At 43.9% G+C, this 24,802-nt stretch overlaps 1 protein-coding gene across 1 annotated transcript in view; it reads right to left on the bottom strand.

Moving 5' to 3' along the window:
• TENM4 (teneurin transmembrane protein 4) overlaps positions 1-23,411 on the bottom strand; it is a 1,459,233-nt gene extending 1,435,822 nt beyond the window's left edge. Inside the window, exon 1 of the mRNA XM_060274010.1 lies at positions 22,939-23,411. The gene's annotated coding sequence lies outside the window, so the exon portion shown is untranslated. The remainder of the gene's footprint in view (positions 1-22,938) is intronic.
• Between the last annotated feature and the right edge of the window lie 1,391 nt (positions 23,412-24,802).

Here is a 24,802-nt window from a genome sequence, read left to right as displayed (position 1 = left end):
CTTAGAACTTTGAAACTTTGCTGCCTGAAGTTTTTTCATCTGGTCTATGTCTAGAGTCCTAAAACACAGTATAACAATATATTTAATATTTATATATTAAAATTGAAAAACAACTGAATTCCATATTTCATATTACTTGATGGTTGGCATGAGAGTGGATAGCATTTTACAGATAACACAGATAAAACTGACAGCTTATTGGATTTCTGTTGTTAATCCTGCCAAACTTTAAAGCATTTGAATTCTGAATTTTGGGGGAAGACATTCTCACATTTTCAACATTCAAAATGGGCATTCCAGAATTTTCAATGAAGATATGCATACTGCATGGGGATGGGGGAATCACTGAATCATTAATGTTTCATTTCATCTCTGCTCCTATCCCTGCCCAACTGCAGAGACAATTTGGAAACCTGGAGGGGGGAACACATGACTAAAAAAAACCATGTTGCAGTGTGACCGCAAACTAGTAATGCCATGCATGATTTGTAGATTACAATAGTCTACACAAGACTATTCTTAAGAGGATGCAAGGAAACAACCGTTTGCAGACAATGTGCAAATATGGGACAAATATGAGATAGTAACAAGAATAAAAAACCATGATTCCATGTGACTGTATACTAGAAATGGCCTGCACAATTTGTAGTAAGCAATAGCCTATACATTATGTATGGTTTGGGGAGAAGTCTATATCTTTAGACTATTGTCTAAAGACTATTGTCTTTAGATATAAACTGGCAGTAATGTGCCTGTCCTATCAAAAGCCAGGTGGTTTAGCTAGCTTCAAGGGTAAAGAAAAAGAAGTCATGCTGGTTTCATTTAGAAGATGAAGTCATACCATGCAATGAGAATTCGATTCAGCAGGTTGGAGTGTTGCTGCCGAAAACCTCCTTGGCAATCAGCTTTTATTCACAGACTTTTAACCTGCAATGATTCGGGTCAGCTTTTCCTTTACAACATAACAGACTCCCCTACTTGTTCTTTAGACACCGCTCAGCTATTAACTAGGTGTTTCAAGCATCTCTCCACTGACCTTCAGTTCATCCTAAAAGCCCGAACTAGCAGGAGATGCTGTTGCGGCTGTTTCAGAGGAGGAGGCTCTCTTTCAACGGCAGATCTCGTGATGCCGCATTATGGGATGGGTCATAAGCGCTCCTCCTTGGTATTTTGAAGGTCTCTGGTTTGTTCTTTGGCATTTATAACCACAAGGAAGCTAAAACATGAGGGCTAATAAGAATTTCTAGATGAACAGAAGAGAGAATACTGAACTAAATGATTCTGGATCCAAATAGGGAGTTTTTCCTGGCATCCTTATGCAGTTTTTAAAATCCAACCTGGAAAAATATCTGCAAGGAGCACTAGAAAAATTACAGTTCCCATTGCTCCTGGTACCTGCCTTGCCAAGAGACAGGGAAGGAAGATCTTACCCTCTTCCAACCATAGAGGCAGAGCCGAGCCATTGTGGCTAATAATAATAATAATAATAATAATAATAATAATAATAATAATAAATTTTATACCCTGTCCTCCCCGGCCAAAACTGGGCTCAGAACGGCTAACATCAAATATATAACATATTAACTTAAAATCAGGCAATCAGTTAAAATACATCCTAAAATCAAATCAGAAAAAAGTGAAATCCAATCAGATTAGGGTTGGGGACCTTAAATGCTCACCGGCCAACTGTTTGTACTGATCTTATGTGAGCCTGTGAGAAAAGTTGAGGGGCCACTTTCATACAAGTTCTTATAAGGAGAGGGGGGAGTCAGACTGGACCCTGACAAAAGGCCTGGCAGAACAGCTCTGTCTTGCAGGCCCTGCAGAAGGATGTCAGATCCCGCAGGACCCTGGTCTCTTGTGGCAGAGCATTCAACCAGGTCGGGGCCACGGCCGAAAAGGCCTGGGCTCTGGTCAAGGCCAGTCTAATCTCCTTGAGGCCCAGGACCTCCAAGATGTTATTATTTGTGGACCGTAGCCATTGATAGCCCTTTCCTCCAAGAATTTGTACCATGCTATTTTCAAACCCTTTAAGTTGGGGTCTACCACCACCTCCTGTGGAATGAAATTCAATACATTGTGTGAATAAGTACTGTAGTTTATTTCTTCTGTCCTGAATCTTCCAACATTCAGCTTCAGATCTTTATTTTCCTTCTCTAGCTATAATGCCCTATCACTGGAAAGAGTTATTTAGTACCACTGCAGCTTGGACTGGCTGATATTATATATATATATATATATATATATATATGTGTGTGTGTGTGTGTGTGTGTGTGTGTGTGTGTGTGTGTGTGTATTGGTGCAAAATCTTTCCTTAACAGCATATCATCTTTTGTTTTTTAAAAATAGAAGTCCCTCTTTTGACAACTTTCCTCCATTTTCTAATTGGCTTGGAAGTTAATTGCAGGCAGGATGAGATCTTCAAGTTTATCACAGTGTAATTTCTAATTGCACATGCAGCTGCTGCGAGTGGCAAAGGGAAGCTGAGATCCTCGTGGCCCAGAAAAAGGAGAGAAAAGCCAACTTGACTGAGAAGCAACATCACCAAAAAGTAACAATAATGCATAGTGAGGAGAAAAAAAACCCCATATGTCAGAGTTGCAGAGACTCCAGGATATGTGAGTGTACATAGTGAAAGGATGACTTCATTGGCAAGGAATTACTTAGCAGAGTCAACAACAAATCCAAGAAACAAAAAAGTATATCCTAAGAGAGCTAACATAGTGTATTGGTTAGAGTGCTGGACTAGGACCTGGGAAGACTAGAGTTCAAATCCCCATTCAGCTGTGAAACCTCACTTCTTATGCTTCTGCTTCTGCTTCTAAACCTGAAGGAGCGTCTTCACCCCCATCGTTCTGCCCAGACACTGAGGTCCAGCACCGAGGGCCTTCTGGCAGTTCCCTCATTGCGAGAAGCAAAGCTACAGGGAACCAGGCAGAGGGCCTTCTCGGTAGTGACACCCGCCGTGTGGAACGCCCTCCCATCGGATGTCAAAGAGAAAAACAACTACCAGACATTTTGAAGACATCTGAAGGCAGCCCTGTTTAGGGAGGCATTTAATGTTTAATAGATTACTGTGTTTTATTTTTCTGTTGGAAGCCGCCCAGAGTGTCTGGGGAAACCCAGCCAGATGGGTGGGGTATAAATAATAAATTATTATTATTATTATTATTATTATTATTATTATTATTATTATTTCTGCTTCTGCTTCTGCTGCATGCCGCCCATCTGACCAGGTTGCCCGAGCCACTCTGGGCAACTCCCAACATAATGTTACATCAAACATTTTAAAAATGTCCCTAAACAGGGTGACCTGAGGCCAGTCTTAGTTTCTCAGCCTACATCGCAGGGTCGTTGCGAGGATGAAATGGGGAGGAACAGAACCCTGAATGTCACCTTGAACTGGGCACTAGGGTTCCCATGGTGGGGGGGGGTGGCAGTCTTGGTCACTGTTTGGATGCCAAGTGCCATTTTGTATTAGGATGGTGCCCTGACTTCGGCATAACTTCACCTGTATTTGTTGCAGATTTGATTGCCATTCAAGGTTTGACTGCCCCCAAATTTGGAATGGGAGTCCCCAAGGTGGGGGTTTTCATGTTTGGATGCTAGGCACCATGTTATTGAATCAAGATGGAGGACTGAAACATGACTTTGGCATGATTTCACCCATGGGGGGGGGGCACAATGGGCCCAAAGTCACAAATTACACTATCCATTTAAAAAACAACAACAATACATTTTAGTTTCTTAAAAATCCTGGGCAGCACCGGGAACACCCTGCTACGGAATTATATCCTAAACCTCTTGCTGCGTCAAAATGGTCTTGGATGACACCAATGGATTCAGTGTACACTTTACAATATGTGTGTTAATTAAATGTTTCCAGCTGACTGAATGGTTTTGTTATAATCTCTACAGACATTTCAGCTCTGCATTCTTAATTGCCGTGTCTTGGGTCAAGTAGATAATAATGCATTTCCTCTAGTGGAAGCAAAGTAAAAACAAAAAGCTGGGGGAGGAAAATGTACCCCTTGATTCTCACTGCTGAGCACAGTCCATGTAGAAGCAGAGAAACCCCTGCAATATGATGTCAATATAATGAGCCAATTGTTCCATTCAGAGCTATTTGCCTCAAATTAAATACACTCTTGAATTATTTTAATTTCTGCCTCTTCTAATTAGCACAATTCGGTATCTGCTTCATTCGAGCACAGTGGTTGCACAGACTCACTCCTTTCACCTTCAAGTGTGTTTGTTGCAGATGAGATCTTAAGGGTCTTCTTGCAATTACAATGGGATTGATTTGATGGCATAATTCTTTGCCAAAGAATGCCCAATCCCCACCCAAAATTGACTGGGTTTTCAAAGTATTTCTGGCTCTCAGAAATATTCTAGAAAAATGACTTTCCTCTATCTTTCATGGGTAAACTAGTGGAAGTCTGTAGGGCACTCGTCTTCCCACACCTAACCCCTGTAGTGACCAATTTAACCTATTTACACATCGTGAACGAATAGGTCAAAAATTCCTACTTGGCCCCCAAGCAACCAAGTGAATCACACTGCAAATCAAGGAGGGAGGGTGGCTGCCACCACAAAGAAGAGAGAGTAAGAAGCAGACAGTTGTTGTTGTTTAGTCATTTAGTTGTGTCCGACTCTTCGTGACCCCATGGACCATAGCACGCCAGGCACTCCTGTCTTCCACTGCCTCCCACAGTTTGGTCAAACTCATGTTCGTAGCTTCGAGAACACTGTCCAACCATATTGTCCTCTGTCGTCCCCTTCTCCTAGTGCCGTCAATCTTTCCCAACATCAGGGTCTTTTCCAGGGAGTCTTCTCTTCTCATGAGGTGGCCAAAGTACTGGAGCCTCAGCTTCACGATCTGCCCTTCCAGTGAGCACTCAGGGCTGATTTCCTTCAGAATGGATAGGTCTGATCTTCTTGCAGTCCGTGAGACTCTCAAGAGTCTCCGCCAGCACCATAATTCAAAAGCATCAATTCTTCGGCGATCCGCCTTCTTTATGGTCCAGCTCTCACTTCCATACATCACTACTGGGAAAACCATAGCTTTAACTATACGGACCTTTGTCAGCAAGGTGATGTCTCTGCTTTTTAAGATGCTGTCTAGGTTTGTCTTTGCTTTTCATACTGGTAACAGCTTTCTAAGGGACAGATGCCTTTCATATCACCTGCAGTGTCCAAATCAAGCAGGGAACATTCAGGACTTGGGACTGTTCCAAGGAACCTTGCTGCTACAGGAGCAGCTTTCTCTGCAGGGAGCTGGAGCCCAGTTGAAGTCCAATATTGACTGACTAGACCTCTTGCATGTTAGGCTACACTCCCCTAGAGGAGCTGACTGGCTGGTTAAAGGGTCTTCACATTATTTTGTAACCTTTGGCTTCTGCAAGGCATAGAGGTCCTGCAGAGCATCACTGTTCTAAATCATCTCGGTGAACCCTGCACAGTGGGGCATGGGTGTGATTGTTACACCTACAAATACCAAGCCTCAACTTGTAAGGAGGGAGTAATCGTTGGCTGATGGTTTTCTGTCTAAATGGAAACGTAGGTCAAGACATACATAGAAGGATTCTGTTTATATGTGGATCAGGCTTGGTGAGAAAAGGGGAAATCAGATTTAAATCAAACCTGCAGAAATATTTTGTTCTCCGCCCAATTTGGTTCAGGATTCAGCCAAATGTGGAGCACACTTCTAACTCCTGATGCTCCTGCTATTTTCCTGGTTCCGCAAAATGATGTAAAAATAATGTCTGACTTAACAGGCACACTTTAGGAGCACCCCTGACTGCACACATGACAAGCAACTTTGATCTTCATGTAGATGATGCAAATAGCACACTTGGATTCATATCAGACTGAACTGTCCATGGATACTGAAACTGCATCTTGCAGAATAATCTCTGGGTAAATAACTTTTGACCCGATTCTCCTTGATTAAACTTGCAGACATCAAGGAGCAGTGTCTGCATTGCATTGCATTACATTACATTACATTACCTGAAGTTTGCATGGGGAAAACCTCATAGCCCAAGACTGTTAACTAGTCTAAAGACACAATTTTAAAAGTCATCAATTGGAGTTCTGACTTGTTTCTACCCACAAACATCAAAATTGCTGTCCCCCCTTAATCACAGCTAGACCCTTTAAAGCTTGCTCATCCTACTTATCACTGTCCTATCAACTGAAAAATCCTCCCTCTTTCTTCTAAGCCCTATCTGTTTTAGGACCGACTTAAACAATCAACCTAATCAAAGTTATTGCTGGATTGTAATACACCAGCCTGCTGGGGGTTGTTATGAAGCACCCCTAAAATATGCCCAGTTCTTGCTATAACAGCTTGCACCTCAGAAGGAAGTTTCAAACCTGTCTGGAGAGGCCTCAAGCAAGACACTGTTACAGAAAGCCAGGCTCAGATGTTCCAGGTTGCAAGAACACCTGGTAAATTCATTGTCTTCTTTCGCTATAAATCTCTGCCACCCATCCCTTTCCATTTGTAGATTTAAAGGTAAACAAAAGAGCACCAGACTCCTTCAACCAAGATATGGCCACCGACATGTCTCTCCCCCACGGGTACAAATCAAGAAGTTTCAATAGCTAGAGGCTGTTCCCAGCAGAGATGTTAACCTCTTTTCCCCCATTTCACATGAACCACAGAATAATCCCCCCCCCAAGCCACTTTGGTAACCTTTTAAAAAAAAAGATAAAATCTTTCTGGCACCCTCTTAAAACTTTTTAAACTTGACTTAGAAGTGTATCAATAGGTGTTACACAGAAAGATACTTTTGTTGAACCTTTGTTGAAGTCTTCTTTCTTTTCATATGTTAGAGAAGAAGGTAATAATTCTGTCCCACCAACTACTCAGTTTTGCCTGTGGAGAGGCTATATTCACCATTAATGTATTAAGAATATGTTTGAAATGACACTACATACTCAATGTAAGGGTGTGTGTGTGATTGTGTTACATAACCCAGCTATTGTTGTTCACAGGTTTTTTTTGGGGGGGGGGGATATTGGGAAATATTTTTTAACACCCATTCACTATGAGGAAGATGGGATCTACGGCCTTTGTTTCTATGTTTATTTCTGAGCCCATCTCAAACACAAGAGATGATTCTTTCCCCCTGACTACTTAGAAATCTTTTGGATACTGAAGGCATCTCATCACCTTCAAATCTCCTCTGTTGACACCCCCTTCCTTCTCCCTTTCCCTTCTATATTACTTTCTCTGTGTAAGGGCTATGTGGGGCTACCTTTGAAGGTGACCCGGAAACTGCAATTAATCCAGAATACGGCAGCTAGACTGGTGACTGGGAGTGGCCGCCGGGACCACATAACACCGGTCTTGAAAGACCTACATTGGCTCCCGGTACATTTCCGAGCACAATTCAAAGTGTTGGTGCTGACCTTTAAAGCCCTAAATGGCCTCGGTCCAGTATATCTGAAGGAGCGTCTCCACCCCCATCGTTCTGAGGACCAGCGCCGAGGGCCTTCTGGCGGTTCCCTCACTGCGAGAAGCAAAGCTACAGGGAACCAGGCAGAGGGCCTTCTCGGTAGTGGCACCCGCCCTGTGGAACGCCCTCCCAGCGGAGGTCAAGGAGATAAACAACTACCTGACATTTAGAAAACACCTAAAGGCAGCCCTGTTTAGGGAAGTTTTTAATCTGTGGCATTTTAATGCATTTTTGTATTTGTTGGAAGCCGCCCAGAGTGGCTGGGGAGACTCAGCCAGATGGGCGGGGTATAAATAAATAAATAAATAAATAAATAATAATTTCTGCTGGTGAAGAGGTGCTCTCACCTTTGTCCCATAACACCAAACCCCAGCTTCACAGATTCAGAACATAGGAAGAGCCTGCCAGAGGAGGCCATTGGCCAGGCACCCCCAAACTTCAGCCCTCCAGATGTTTTGGACTACAATTCCCATCATCCCTGACCACTGGTCCTCTTAGCTAGAGATCATGGGAGTTGTAGGCCAAAACATCTGGAGGGCTGCAGTTTGGGGATGCCTGCCATTGGCCCATCTAGTCTAGCATCTTCTTCTCACAGTGGCCAATAAGGTGCCTCTTCTGGGAAATCCACAAGCTGGACCCAAGCACAAGACCTCTCTCCCCTCCTGCTGTTTCCTCCTGAGCTGTTGCCTCTGACTGTGGAGGCAGAGCATAGCCATCATACCTGTGTGGATAAGGAAAGGTATTAAACTCTCTCACACGCATGGCAGCTGACCAAACCCTCATTCTCTCTGCTTCCTTTCCCCTGCTGAGGGCAGAATGAGATTGATGGGGGCAGTACCTCCTCATTCCGATGGATCGGCCTTCACTGCTTGGCTCTCTCCTACCAGTACTCAGAGACAATCATGGTTGTTTGCTAAATGAGATTTGCAAGCTGCTTAAAATTGTATGCATGGTTCCATCACATGAACTATCTGCGTGTTTACCTTACTGGAACATTTCATAAACAGCCTTATGGTTCTGAACCACTTTCCACCGTATCAGATTTTCTCCGCAGCCTCCTTTGTGCCAACTTCTCTTTTCGTGTGGGTGGAAGAGGAGCCTGAAGCAGATGGCTGCTGCAAACAGAGGGTCACAGTGGGATTTCCCTTTCCGCAGCTGCTGAATGTTGGTGCGGAGAAAACCCTCAAAATGGATCCATCTCTGTTAAGTTGAAATCCCCATCTTAAACCCAGTCAAGATTAAAGATGTTTTGAGACTTAAAACTGGGCTTTGGGGGGAGCTCAAAGTATGAACTCTTTCCTCCTGCTTGAAAAGGATCTGATCACAAATAATGCGACTTTGAGATACCCCATTCTACCACCCTGATCCACCCAGCATCAAGCAGGGAAACACATTTGTGGCCTGCCTGGCTGGAAGAGCCAGCCTCCTCTGATGCTGTGTTGTGCATAGCATGGGGGCCAACCGGTTCTAGCATCCTATTTAAGTGGCAGTCTGGATTTTACTTTCTTGGGCTCCTTGATCACTGCAGATGGCAACAGCAGTCACGAAATTAAAAGACGCCTGTTTCTTGGGAGAATCATAGAATCGTAGAGTTGGAAGAGACCACAAGGGCCATCCAGTCCAACCCCCTGCCAAGCAGGAAACACCATCAAAACATTCTTGACATATGCCTGTCAAGCCTCTGCTTAAAGACCTCCAAAGAAGGAGACTCCACCACACTCCTTGGTAGCAAATTCCACTGCCGAACAGCTCTTACTGTCAGGAAGTTCTTCCTAATGTTTAGGTGGAATCTTCTTTCTTGTAGTTTGAATCCATTGCTCTGTGTCCACTTCTCTGGAGCAGCAGAAAACAACCTTTCTCCCCCCTCTATATGACATGCTTTTATATATTTGAACATGTCTATCATGTCACCCCTTAACCTTCTCTTCTCCAGGCTAAAAATACCCAGCTCCCTAAGCCATTCCTCATAAGGCATCGTTTCCAGGCCTTTGACCATTTTGGTTGCCCTCTTCTGGACACGTTCCAGCTTGTCAGTATCCTTCTTGAACTGTGGTGCCCAGAACTGGACACAGTACTCCAGGTGAGGTCTGACCAGAGCAGAATACAGTGGTACTATTACTTCCCTTGATCTAGATGCTATACTCCTATTGATGCAGCCCAGAATTGCATTGGCTTTTTTAGCTGCTGCATCACACTGCTGACTCATGTCAAGTTTGTGGTCTACCAAGACTCCTAGATCCTTTTCACATGTACTGCTCTCAAGCCAGGTGTCACCCATCCTGTATTTGTGCCTTTCATTTTTTTTGCCCAAGTATAGTACTTTACATTTCTCCTTGTTAAAATTCATCTTGTTTGCTTTGGCCCAGTTGTCTAATCTGTTAAGGTCATTTTGAAGTTTGATCCTGTCCTCTGGACAATACTGAACATGTGCAAAAAACAACAACAACACTAGGGAGCTACCTTATATCAGATATATCTAGGTGTTTAAGAAGAACCCTGCTAGACCAAAGGCCCATCTTGTCCAGAGCATTTCTTACTATGGCCAACCAGATCTCTCCAAGAAGTCCATGAGCAGGCCATCTCCTATAGCTGTTCCTTAGGAAAGGGTTTTCAGGGGAAGATTTCCTCTGAACATGGACCTTCTAAATCTCTATTGGAAGGCCTAGCTTCTATACAACTGCCTCCATTTCCTGCTTCTGCACTATTAGGTCCTTTAACTTCAACGGGTCTACTCTGAGTTGCATACCACCCAATATGGCTCTGAATACCAGTTGCTGGGAATCACTGCACACAGGTGATGGAGGCTTTCCACAATGGTTAGCCATTGTGACAACATAGTGCTAGATTAGATGTGCCTTTTGACCTTATCCAGTGAAAAGCTTCCTTTGCTCTTCTGAGATTGCCTTCCGTATCAAAAGGAGGTTTCTGTAAAGAGATTATAAACCGAAGACTTCTTAGAAAAGCAAAAGTAGTTGCAGTTCTTTGGAACCCAGCCAATGTTCTGGAGACTCACAAATCATTCTTGAAAGCACCTGTAGGATTCCCCGCCTTTCCTGAGGAAGAGAAAAGTAAAAAGTACCTTTGTTTCCTATTGTGATAGTCTACAAAGGCCTGTCAGTTAACAGATTGTTCTTCCCCCTCTTTTGTTCCTACCTGATTATTCAGAAAGACCAGCATGATAAGGAGTTGTCCACTTTGTCATTCTCTGTTATACCCGGCAGTGAGATTCAGGTAGATACCATTTCTCTCCCCCTCCCCAGTTCTCTTTTCATTTTACAGCTTATCTGGAAAGGTACCCCTCCCACCTCTCTCTCCCTTGCTCTCTTTTCCCTTCTTTCGGTTGTGGTAACTTGATTTGGCTAAAAGCAGCTTTAAAATGTCATTATTTCCCTCTGTCTACATTGGCTGGCATGCACTTTGTTGGAGCATGCAAAAGGGGGGCATCAACGGGGTGTCAGTCAGAATTTCCTTCCTAAGTCATGGCACCTGTATTTCATGCTCAGCAGAAAGTTGCAACAGTGCAAATCTTCATTAAGGAGTTTAAAATCAGCTTTTCTGTCAGAGGAGAGGAAGAGCCCTCCACCCCTTCTCTCACAGCCCCTCCAGCTGCTAACCACATGGATTTTTCTTCCTGGAGAGGGGTGAGAGGAATCACCTGGCCATAGCAATTGTTTTTGCTTGGGATTGGCTGAGCAGTGCAAAGATCCAATTGGACAGAGAATGGATAGAGATGTCTCCAGGAATCTCTATGTTGGAAGACTCAGGAGTGTGTGGGAAACAGAAAATACCATGGCTTTGCATTTTATTTTATTTATTTAGACACACACATATTCTTTAAACTGGTATGACAATGCATCAGTTACTCTAATGGACCAGCCTCCAGTGCCTTCTTATGAGTCAAATGGTTCTTTGAACTTATTTTTGCAAACTGCTGACCCAGTTATTGCTGTCACTATCACATCCCTGGCCCTGGATGATGACTCAGACTCTGATCGTCAAGGTGTGGCGTCAAAGTTCACGTGGTTCCAGGGCACCCAAACTCCTTTCTAGGTAAAAGCGGAGGGGCTTCAGTGCAACCATCAGTTGAGGGAAAACCCATTATGGTGGTTCACACAGCCCATGGCCATTTCAAGCCCTGTGAGCTGCCTCGCCCATCTCATATACACCTGTTTGGTTCAGCTGAATGTTGAGTGCAAGCTTGTTTTGATTCTATATAAAACAAGAAGTCTTTTCAGGCAGTGAAATGCAAGCTGACAAAAAGGAGCTTGGGATCCTTATCAACAGTTTAATTGGTCATGTGATAGCTTTACTATCCATCAAAGTCTTGTTGAACTCAGGTTCGACATTCTGTTCTGGCCAGCCGAATGTTGCTCCAAGCCCTTCTCATAGTTACCTGGTACGTAGTGGTATTAACCAGGTTCCTAATGCATGTTAGCAACAAAAGGTTCAATGACGTTCCTTTGCTCTTTAATATCTAGCACTACTGGAAATCTGGCCCTTCTCCTTTTGCTCTCTTAAATATAGAATCTCCCACCCATCTGCCGTTGGACAATTGAATCGGTTGCTGCAGACAATGTTCAAGCCACAACAGCAGGTGGACATTTTTTAAAAAACACACACACTATAAACGTTCAAAAGCAGGCTTTGCCGTTTTCCAAATGTGCTTCAAAGATCTTCCATTGAAACTGTGCCTTCCTATTATTATTTTGACAGGCAGAAGAGGGGAACAGAAGATTGAAAGGATTGTAGGAAGCTGCCACATTTTTTTTAGAAAGCAGCTTTAATAAAAAGGAGTTTATTTCTCTGGAGTTTCTTATTTTTCTGGGTTTGGTGGGCATTTAAGAATGCTTCTTTATTGCTCTCTCTCCTTCCCTATTCGGAGAGATTGGGGCATCAATTGAGGCGAGACAGTCACGGATCACTATAGGTCGGGCTGGATATAGCTCCTAGTGATCTGGGGTTGTCAGGAAATAGGGCATCAGGTGGGGAAGCCCTTGAAAAGGCTGAGACCTACCTCAACAACAGCTACATATTTCCAGGAGAAGGTAGGGTGCTTCCTGACTTTCCTTCCTGCCTGACACCCTATCCAGCAGGATTGTCGCCTCCATAGCTGTTGAGCAGAGGCATCAATTCTGCAGAATTTAGGGTGCTCACAAGCAGCTTGTGAAATGCACCCAAAATAATTGAAACCCATCCAAATTCTGGGGAAGGGGGGATGCAACTTCTGCTTCCCCCACCCCCTCCTGGACATGTGTTTCATCAGGGTCCGTCTGTCCCCCCCGTCCACCATAATTAAAGTTTAGCCCCACCCCCTAACTAATTTGAGACTGGATCCGAGATGGGGCAGGGAGGTCCCTGAGTTGGTCAAGCGTAGGTTCTGCTGATTGGGGCTACCCCAAACTGGAGAAGGGTTGCCAGACTCAGTAGTGGACAGGACTTCTGCGCCTTTAATTGCCCTGCTCTCTTTTGAGTCTGGAAACCTTAAAGAGAAACCAGCAGACCCTTTGCTTGGAAATTAAACAAAGGGTCTGCTGGTTTCTCTTTAAGGTTTCCAGACTCAAAAGAGAGCAGGGCAATTAAAGGCACAGGAGTCCTGTCCTCTATTGAGTCTGACAACCCTAGACTGGAGCCTTGGTGAAAAGCAGGGTGGGGAGCTTTGTGCAGCTCTGATTTTTGCGTACCAAAACTGCATCGCAAACTCTAGAGAAGTGTGCAATCCAGCTACGAGTTGCATTTTGATCTTCAAGCAAATTCCGGAATGGCACATTGGGTAATCCACAGCAAAATGGACTGAACAATTTTCTCCTCCATCCCTATTTATCAAAGTAGGCCTTCATCTGATCTAGAGGGTGGGGACTATTACTCTTTAATGGGGTCAAGGTATGTTAGATATGCTTATTAGGGAAACATTTTCATGCCTGCCACGCGTGGAGATAAATCAGTGTTCAATAGCACAAATCTCCATGTCTTAGCTGTGCAGATTCCTTGAAGCCAGTTGAAATAGATTGGGGGGGGGGGCGCAGAACACAGGTTTCCAAAGTGTGTGTCTTCAATCAAAATAAAAAAATTCCTTCAGTAGCACCTTAAAGACCAACTAAGTTTATATTTTGGTATGAGCTTTCGTGTGCATGCACACTTCTTCAGATAGGTATCAGATAGGCATGCACACGAAAGCTCATACCAAAATATAAACTTAGTTGGTCTTTAAGGTGCTACTGAAGGAATTTTTTTATTTTGCTTCGACTCAGACCAACACGGCTACCTACTTGTAACTGTCTTCAATCAAACACCCAGTTAACAGACCTCCCCAGGGACATTGATTGCAAGAGAGCAGAGCCCTCTTCAGGCCAACCCTTTAAAAGCAGCCAACAGGCACCCTTCACATCAACGATTTCAAATTCCACAGTATCTGAAATTTTAACCCAATTTGCGGGTTCCACTTCAGGCAAATCTCAGACTGAAATACAAACCTAACTTGTTGCAAGTCTCTTTGCCCATGAGCAGAGCCCTCCATGGATAGAGCTTTCCATGCATGTTTGGCGAGGCTGAGTCACTTTTCCAAAATCAGTAGAAACCCTTCAAGACTCAGGTAAGTTTGGGTTCCTTGTTATAGAATCATAGAATCATAGAGTTGGAAGAGACCACAAGAGCCATTCAGTCCAACCCCCTGCCAAGCAGGAAACACCATCAAAGCATTCCCGGCAGATGGCTGTCAAGCCTCTGCTTAAATACCTCCAAAGAAGGAGACTCCACCACACTCCTTGGTAGCAAATTCCACTGCCGAACAGCTCTTACTGTCAGGAAGTTCTTCCTAATGTTTAGGTGGAATCTTCTTTCTTGAAGTTTGAATCCATTGCTCCGTATCCGCTTCTCTGGAGCAGCAGAAAACAACCTTTCACCCTCCTCTATATGACATCCTTGTTTGGGGCTTTATCCTTAACCCAACCCAGATCATCAGACTAGGCCTTGTCCCGTGGGATAGTTTTCAGGTACATCCTGCATTTCGGAGTCTCTTGAGGGCAACTGTGAATTCTCATATGAATTCAGATATGGACGGACCCGCTTGAACCAACACTCAGAGCAGAATGTTATCGACTCATTTTCACACTCGCAGAAGGTTGCGACACAGAAAAAGCAAACCAAAGTACATTTAAACATGCATGTATGGAGAGGAAATGCATTTAGAAAGGTTCGTTTGATGAGAAAATGCATATTTAAATGGCATTGAATTGTGAATTTTCACACAGAGTTTCAAACCCCCACACTCTCAAAGAATAATCATGAGACCAAAGTTTGGGGAATTGGTTATATTTGTTACAAATTATGTTCCTGTGTTTCCAGTTTTGACCGAATTGGGCTAGAGAGGAGCTATAAGGTCAATCGGTCTACATCTGGCAATAGAGACTCACCATCACCACGGCTCATACTCCATCCCTACTTACCTGTTCCATTCTGACAAACAAGCCCATTATGATTCTAGAAAGACAGACTATGCCAAATGCACACTTTTCTCCAACAGCTTTACTCCACACAAATAATAATTTCCCAGTAGTTCTGACCAGTCATTTTACTTAGGATGCCTGCCAACGCAACTGTGTCTTTGTTTGGGTACCATCTGTCACTTCCATCTAATGTCCCAGAAATGAACTTGCTTAGCACCTTCCGTTGAATCGTTCTGAATACCTTAAGGTTTCATAAGAATTATACTTTTTTTTTTTGTTCAACTTCCAGACATTGCCAAGTAAATTCTTGTGTTCCAGCCTGGCAAAGTATAGACATTTTTAAAATCATTTTTATCAACAACACCCTTAGCTCACCTAGCACAGTCAGAAAGGTTTTTATTTATGGGCTCTCCCAACACATGAACGGGGCTGCCCTGACTGGTTACATCTGCTGGCATCCATGCATGAAGCATGGACCTCTGTAAGGATGGAGCCTTTGCACAGACAACTGGACCTGTATAAGGTTCCATGCAGCATGCAGCCCTAAATGATCAGTGTTCCGGATCACAGGGAAATTTTTGCAGGGATAGTGTGACATTGGGGAGGGGCAGCAGCTAGTGGGGAGAACATGTTGGGAGAACACGGAATTAAGCATTTGAGTAAGGTCTCTTGTACAGTGGTACCTCGGTTTATGAACACAATTGGTTCTGGAAGTCTGTTCATAAACTGAAGCATTCATAAACTGAAGCGAACTTTCCCATTGAAAGTAATGGAAAGTGGATTAATCTGTTCTAAACGGTCCGCGGAGTACTTAAACTGAAGCGAACTTTCCCATTGAAAGTAATGGAAAGTGGATTAATCCGTTCCAGACAGGTCCGCGGAGTACTCAACCTGAACCGTACTTAACCCAAAGCATGGGTGTAATTGGTTCTGAAAGTCTGTTCATAAACTGAAGCGTTCATAAACTGAAGCGAACTTTCCCATTGAAAGTAATGGAAAGTGGATTAATCCGTTCCGGATGGGTCTGCGGCGTTCGTAAACCGAAAATTCGTAAACCGAGGTGTTCATAAACCGAGGTTCCACTGTAATATACAAAAGTTATGGTGCATTTTCCTGAAACACCAGATGGGGCAGCAGAGTTCATTCACTCAGGACTGCTTTGTTAAGTAAGAATGCTGAAGTGTGTGTGTGTGTGTGTGTGTGTGTGTGTGTGTGTGTGTGTGTTTACAGCAAAAATGAGGCTAGCCTGTTGGCCAGGGGGCAGTTGTCTTTCCATAAGGGGCAACATTGATGCTGAAATCCAGCATTGCCTGAGCTCTGTGATTGCAGCTTTCTCCCGATTGAAGTGCAGAGTATTTGAGGACTGGGGCATTTGCAGAGAAACCAAAATGCTTGTTTACAAAGCTATTGTACTACCAACCTTACTGTATGCTTGTGAAACATGGGCCACTTATAAATGCCATCTCCAACTCCAACTGTGTCTCTGAAATAATTTACACATCCCTTGGAAAAGCAAAGATCACCAGTGCCGAAATAATGATACTTTAATATCAACTTTGTTAGACTGATCGTGTTGTGCAGATGCCTGATTTGCCATCTTCCAAAGCAACTCCTCTATTCCGAACTTAAAAATGGAAAGCGTAATGCGGGTGGTCAACAAAAGAGGTTTAGAGACTGTCTCAAGGCAAATTTTACAAAATATAGTATAAACACCAACAATTGGGGAACATTGGCCTACGAACGCTCCAATTCGAGAACAGCCAATGGTGTCACAGGCTTTGAAGACACTCGAACTCAGGACACAAGGGTGAAATGTACTAAGAGGAAGGCCCGCTTGGCAAATCCACACTGTGATCAACTCCCCCCCGGAAACCAACGTCCCCACTGTGGAAGGACATGTGGATCCAGAATTGGCCTCCACAGTCACTTACGGAATCATTGTTAAAACCATGTTTATGGAAGAAAATCTTACTCAGCTATGAGTGATCGCCAAAGAAAGAAGACAGACAGAACACATCCCAGGCAATGATGCAGGACAGAGTGCAGCAGAAATGAGACCATAAAAACCAGAATAAATGAGTGTTCAAACTCCAATGGTTCGTTGAGGTACTGCATGAAACTTTGCGGAGAGCTTAGTGATAAAAATGTTGAGAAATAGAGCAGTTCACAGGGGAGGCTTTTCCTGGTCAGCTGGCAATCCTGGCTTAAAGAGATGGAGCAAACTATGGAGTAATAGAAATTGACTACTTAAGTGAAGCAGAATGTTAAGACTGATAGCCCAATTTTTGCCATATTGAGAATCTCTCTAATTTTTGTAATTCTCATACCAAGTGCCCACAAAACACTACGAAATATTGATGAATCCTCTTTTTCTCAAATCAAAAAAATGCAAAAGTTGCCCTTGCAGGAAAATCATTGCTGCTATTCATCCCCTCAGAAGGAGAACCTAGCCTGCAAATTTAATCCAATTCTGCCCCCAAAATAAAAGGGTTAAGGACTTTTCTTTTCTTTTCTCTTGGGGGGGGGTCACTTTAGAAGTAACCAGCACATAACCCCCCAAACAAATGCTTTATACATTCTGGAAGAACTAGTATGCCTGTGAATGTTATTCACTCTTATAAAAAGAGAGAGGTTATCACCTTTTTTTCTTTGTTTCCAGAGCAGGGCTAAGCAGACTTGGACAGCCAACAAAGTGCCTAGGAACTGAAGCAGGCTGTTTTCCAATGTGCTAAACTGGAGTTCAAACAAAAGCTCATAGTCAAGGCACACCGCTAGCATGTACACCCCAGGAAGTCAATGGTTCAAAGACAGATACATAGGAAAGCTGAAGAGAATCGACAGTTGTGGGATAGGTTGAACCATACCAAAGTGATCACACAACCACTTTGCCATGCACACATATCTACACAACTCACACTCTCAAAAGACGTGTGTGTGTGTGTGTGTGTGTGTGTGTGTGTGTGTGTGTAAACTAGGTGTAAAGGTAAAGGGACCCCTGACCATTAGGTCCAGTCGTGACCGACTCTGGGGTTGCGCGCTCATTTCGCATTATTGGCCGAGAGAGCCGGCGTATAGCTTCCAGGTCATGTGGCCAGCATGACAAAGCCGCTTCTGGCAAACCAGAGCAGCACATGGAAACGCTGTTTACCTTCCCGCTGTAGCGGTTCCTATTTATCTACTTGCATTTTTACGTGCTTTCGAACTGCTAGGTTGGCAGGAGCTGGGACCAAGCAACAGGAGCTCACCCCGTCACAGGGATTCGAACCGCCGACCTTCTGATCAGCAAGCCCTAGGCTCAGTGGTTTAACCACAGCGACACCTGGGTCCCTGTGTGTAAACTAGGTGTATAACCTTTCAAGTGTGTGTGTGTGTGTGTGTGTGTGTGTGGATATTTCCACTGAGATTTTTATAGAACCTGGGTATCACCAGTGCTATTCTTAACACTCTAACCACTACGTCACACTGGCTTACAAATCCCTTGTTGAAACTAGCCAACCAGAGTCGATGACATTGATATATTTGTTTGGAGAGTTCAAATCTCTTTTGGGATATAAAAGTTTGCTCTTAGAAATAAAGTTCCCAGCTGCTACGTTCTGAAACTTCTCCTGTAATCAAAGCCAATCCACAAAATCCCCCCCCATGGATTCAAGGATGCAAAATGAGAAGTTAACCTTTGATGACCCAGCATCTTGTTTTCGGACAATGTCCAAGAGCAATGGGGACATGAATGCCGTTTGAATTCTCACCACTTGCATTGGCTTGCCATTTGGAACACGGAGGATAATGAATGGGAGAGCAATCAAAGCTTCTGCTAAAGCAGACAAACTATTCTAATCTCTACATTGTCATGGAATTACTGGGGTGATAAGGAAGAGAGAGAGAGGCTATATAAAAAAAACATATCCCAAAACAACTCAGAACAAAGAAAAATTAAAGCTGAAGAACAGCAGGCAGGAGAGCACTAAACTTAATCCAGTGTATTGCTATATAAAGACTTGCCATCTGGAGCCTAATTTTCAACTTTACTGCTGGTATGTATCATGCTGTTCCTTTTTTATAAGAAAAAAAGCCACATATATATATATATATATATATATATATATATATATATATATATATATCACTCATTAGAGTGATGGGTACCCAAAATGCCACTGCTACTGATTATTTTTAATCTTCAGCTATTTTGGGGGAAAAACTGATGCAGTCTATAAATAGAGGGCTGTCTAGAAACAGCCCACCTGTTTGGATTTCGCAATGCTTTTCTTTCCTCCCTACCCCTCAGTTTTTCTGGCATGATGTGTCCATGGTAGCACTACTACCATTTATTAATGTGATATTCAGCCTAACATCTGTTCCAGGTAATTTGGTAGAAAACATTATTAAAGAGAGAATTATTAAGTGTACCGAAGAACAAGCCATCCTGGGGAAGAATTAGCATGGCTTCTGCAATGAGAAACCCTGCTTCAGCAGCCTTTTAGACTTCCTTGAATGTGCTAATAAACATGTCAAGAAATGTGGTCTGACATACATTATGGGAGAAATTCAATGTTGCTCTAAGTTAAAAGTCTGTTAGTGGTGCACTTGTTGAGCTAGCAGAATAGATTGTGCAAGAGAAGGGCAGGATGCCAGCATGGATCTTGTGCCTGATTGTGCAACAGATTGCAGTACCCCCAGCACTTCCTGTTGCACAACCAATTACACAACAAGCACCTGCTAATATAGTTGTTTTATGGGATTTCATATCGTGCAAATGTTATTCTTAGCCTTTTGCTAGTGCAACAGTCCTTATGCTAGCAGTCAGAGAAAGCTGAATCTGAGCCTATGGGTTGTACCCAAAGTACTACTGGGTAATGGATCCCATCAGAAGAAAGATTTCTGCTTGCACAATGGGACTTGCTGACTCTCCTCCCCCATGTACCCCTTAAATCCATTCTAGAGTTTCTCTGAACACTCAGGAACTGATTTAGGAAGGGCAGGGGGCAAATGTGGGGGCCGAAGAATAGGGAAGTTCCATTGCATAATACTAATACTAATTTATACCCCATCCATCTGGCTGGGTTTCCCCAGCCACTCTGGGCGGCTCCCGACAGAATATTAAAAACACAATAAAACATCAAACATTAAAAATTTCCCTAAAGAGGGCTGCCATTAGATGTCTTCTAAAAAGGAGAAAACCTTGCACTAATGGGATGTTTTAGTTGGATACCACTCAGTTTTCTTGGGCTTTGAAAAAGCTTTTGACAAAGTAAAAGAACAGGTCCCCAGTTGAATTAGCAATGTCAAGAAAGAGGGTGGAGAAGGGACTATAGCTCTGTGGAAGAGCATCTGTTTTGCATGTAGAAGGTTCCAGGTTCCATCCCCATCATCTTGAGTTAAAACTGGGACAGACTCCAATCTTAAATCCTAGAGTCACTGCCAGTCAGTATAGACATCAATGAGCTATTCTAAGCTGCATCAACAGAAGCATACTGTCCAGATCAAGTGAAGTAATAATTTCACCCTATTCAGTCTTAGTCAGACCACACTGGGAATACTGTGTATGCAGAGGAGCGCAACCAAGATGATCAAGGGTCTGGAAACCAAGCCATATGAGGAATGGTTGAAGGAGCTGGGTATGTTTAGCCCGGAAAAGAGGAAACTGTAGGCCTACATGGACAGTTCTTGTTTGGGAGTCAGTAAATCACCCAAAGATCTGTACTGGGACCAGTGCTATTATTCACAAATGATTTGGAATTACAGCAGTGAAGTTGCCAAGCTTGCAGATGACACCAAATCACTCAGAGTAGTGGAGACCCAACTAGACTGGAGACTAACCAGAAAGACAGTGTGGAGTCATGGTGGATAGTTCCATGACAATATCAACCCAGTATGGAATGGAAATAAAGTAGCTTGTAATATGATGCCTTAACCGGATTGACTCAGATTTATATCTGGTCTTTCCACTAAGTGCCAAATAGGAATAGGAACAATTGGTTATAAAATACAAATAGAATTATTGTATAAACGCATAACCATGAAAAGGTAAAGCAGCATTCATGCAAGGAAAGAGTTGTGTCCTGGTTTTTACAATATCCATTCATCTATACAAACTGAAGAAAGGGGACACATAAGCAGCATCACTTTCCCCAAAGATATCAGCTATGTCCCAGGAGGCCATCATTGACCAGCCTACCTTGTACAGTAAGACAATTATATCAATTGCCATCCAGATGTTGTTGCATGCCAACTCACATCAGCTCAGTCAACAGTTTTGTATGATTGAAGTTGTAGGCCAAGCAATAGGGATCAGTTAAGGTAATCAATTAACAGTATACCCCAACAAATGATTGTTACAGAGGAAACTTTCCCAGGTCAACTGCCTCCTTCTTTTGGAGAGGGAAAGAAAACACCTTACATAATAAACTGTTGGTGGTTAAGCCCAGGAAAGGCTGCAGTGTGAATTTTGGGAATTCTGAAGCAAAACCAATATTCCTTCAACAAAAGTGTAGCTTTATTGCGAAGGGAAGTAGGCCAATATAAAGTTGCCTCACTGGTGTTGAAGACACTATTTCAGCATAAACCATTTGGAAAGATTAGGTGATATTTCTCCGCTCAGGACACTGTAAAAGTTGCCTTTGACTTGCTAACCAGGATTACTTCAACTTGCCGGTAGCATTTTAAAGCATTGTAGCGCGAATCAACAAGTGCCTCGAGTTATTTGCAAAAAGTTGAAGCTGCAGAGAAATCCCCACTGCAAACACATGCACTTTAGGGGAAATTTAGCATGCCTAATCCAACAAACTCCAGTGTACTCAAGAACATTGAGGTTAATATCTTAAGTGCACTCCACTGTGGACTGAATTCTCACTACCAGAAAGACATCTCTAAAGATGCCTTATATAATCAGCAAAATCACATGACCAAGACTTTTTCTGGGATCACATACCATATCAAGCTAGAGTCAGAAAGCTCCACGTCCCGTCGCTCCCACGACATGACATTTTTCTGTTGCCCCACTGTAAAGTGGTACAATCAGGTGCTACTTTGGCACTTCATAGTTCTGGCTGTATAACACAAGCCTACCTTTGGAGGGGCGGGGAGAAGAGGTCCTACTGAACTCAGTGGAGTTTTCTTAAACATTGCAAGAGCATGATTCCTTGAGTACTCGCTTTAATGGGACCACAGCAGCATAAGCCAACAATTACTTCACACTGATTGGATACTTTGCCCTGTGTCTTAATCCTGTAGCATCCCTGAAACCACCTGTGTTTGGGAAAGAGCCACATCAAAGCAACTTCACTGCCTTTGATAGCACATTGCTTGAGTTGCATTCCCCCCCCCTCCTGCCACAGCCTTCAAGGGGGCCACATGAATGCTAAGTCTTTGATGGTATTGGTTGCATTTTACAGAAACTCCAGCCTCCCAAAGCTTTGCCTGAAAACTTTTCCCCATCTTGATCTGTGATTCTTAAAAGCAGGCACCACCTAAGATTAGCTGCTCTCGCCACATTCCCCCACCCCTGTTAGAAACAGCAAAGCATGTTGCAAGCTCTCAACAAGATCAAAGTTAATTGAAAAGTCTGCTGATGACAGCCAGACCTTGCTGCAAAATGCAACTACCCCTGGTGCATGGGAAGGGCTTTAAACAAAAAACAAGAGAACCAACTGATTCTAATTGACTGCTTAGATGTAGCTGTGTACAAGGGTTTCCCCTTGTACACAGCTACATCTAAGCAGTCAATTAGAACACACTTTGCTTTCAAAGTGTGATTTTTCAACCCAGTTGTTAGCTTGCCCTGATGCACAGACCGGACCATCAGTTTGTGCTGAATGTCGTTACACCGGTCGCTCAGTCCAGTCGTTTAGCATCAGGGTCTGTGGCTACTCAGGGGGAGACCCTTGGCGATTCCTTCCTACCGTGGTGACTTGCTAAATCCAACAGCCTGCGACAGGGAGTTGCGCACAGCAAGATCGCTCTCCACTAATGAGAAGCAGGCAGCCACAGGCATTTGACAAGAGAATTACAGGCAAAGAGGATGGCAAACATACCTTGAGTCGTGGACTTCCCCCCACCTTCCAAGGCAGCCAATGTTTTACGCCGGTGTATGCCCTTGATGTGCCTGGAATGCTGCTGAAAGTGCGCTCAGCATCAGTGGCACTTTTTTTGCTGTTGACAGGAGGTGCGGAGAGGTCCTTTTGAAACTTGCCTCCAGGGTAGTTGCCGTCTCCTTCCTCCCAACAGGATCAGACAGTGGCTTCTCGCCCTCAAGCCAGGGAGGCTGGAGTCCTTTCCCCAACTGCAGTTGCTAATGCTCCACTCTCCGGGAAAGCGCCGAAGTATGTGTGTGCCGGCAGTAGCAGCGCACGCTCATCAGCCAGCCACAAGCAGGGAGATGTGAGATGCATGCCGAAAAAGCCACAGCAAGGAGAAGCAGGCTCCTGGAGCGCAGCCTCTCTTTTTAATCCTGCTGCTAATTACACCCTATTGACCTTCCCACGATAGATCACCAAGGATATGATCAGTCAAGAAAGAGAGAGGGGTTTCGTACAAGCAGATTCCGCCTCCTTTATTGTTACAGACACCTGTCAGACAGGGGAAAGTTTCAGGGTTGGGTCCCCCCCCCCCTACACACACACACACACACAATTGCTGGGGTTGTGGCTTTTCTTATTCATCAAGCCTTTCCTTCTCAGAGTGAATCCCCACAGTGCTCACTGCTGATCTAGCTCAGTTGGTCTGAACAATGGCAGGGAGGAAAGAGCCTCTTAGATTTATAGAAGAAGATTCCTTGAAATATACCAGGGCAATAACTGAGAGGCACTACAACACATTGTTTGTCCTGGCTGGAAAATCTCGAGGGGAGCTGACTCGCTTGCCTGCAGCGGAACAGCAACTAAATCTTCAACCATGACTGGAAAGGAAATGACCTGGGCTATGCTTTATTCTCTCTCTGCTTTTTCTCCTCTCTCTTTCCCCTAACAGTTTTGATCGAACCCAGAACTGTACTAGGGATTTCCCAACCCCTCTCTCTGTTCCTGAAACTTGAGGCCGAAGTGCAACAGATAGCATTCTGCTCACTAATTTATGGAATTCCCTCCCACAAGAGACATGATGATGGTCATAATGGCCACCAAGTTGGAAGACTTCAAAGAAGGATTAGACACTCATGGAGCAGAAGGGTACCAATAGTTATGATATCTATGTTCACCAATGAAAACATTGGATAACAGTTGCTGGGAATCACAAGCGGGGAGAATGCTGTTGCACATGACTCATGTTTGGGGTTTTCCCATGAGTAGGCCACTATGAGAACAGGAAGCTGCATTGGATGGGCATTTGACCTGATCCAGTACCGTTAGGGCTCTTAAAATGCCAGGGTCCTGGAACTTAATTTACACCAGGGCTAGCAAAAGGGACCCAGGTGGTGCTGTGGGTTAAACCACTGAGCCTAGGGCTTGCTGATCAGAAGGTCGGCGGTTCGAATCCCTGTGACGGCGTGAGCTCCCATTGCTCAGTCCCAGCTCCTGCCAACCTAGCAGTTCGAAAGCACATCAAAGTGAAGTAGATAGATAGGTACCGCTACAGCGGGAAGGTAAACGGAGTTTCCATGTGCTGCTCTGGTTCGCCAGAAGCGGCTTTGTCATGCTGGCCACATGACCTGGAAGCTGTACGCCGGCTCCCTCGGCCAATAACGCGAGATGAGCGCACAACCCCAGAGTCGGTCACGACTGGACCTAATGGTCAGGGGTCCCTTTACCTTTACCTTTAGCCAGTCTAATCTGTATATTGTCTCCCTGCTTATTTAACTTATATGCAGAATTCATTATGCGAAAGGCTGGACTGGATGAATCCCAAGCCGGAATTAAGATTGCCGGAAGAAATATCAACAACCTCAGATATGCTGATGACACA

Source organism: Zootoca vivipara, chromosome 4 (assembly GCF_963506605.1).
Source record: "Zootoca vivipara chromosome 4, rZooViv1.1, whole genome shotgun sequence".
In the NCBI taxonomy this organism is placed as follows: Eukaryota; Metazoa; Chordata; class Lepidosauria; order Squamata; family Lacertidae; genus Zootoca; species Zootoca vivipara.
Note: the sequence above shows the minus strand (reverse complement) of the source record. Positions and strands in the feature narration are given on the sequence as shown.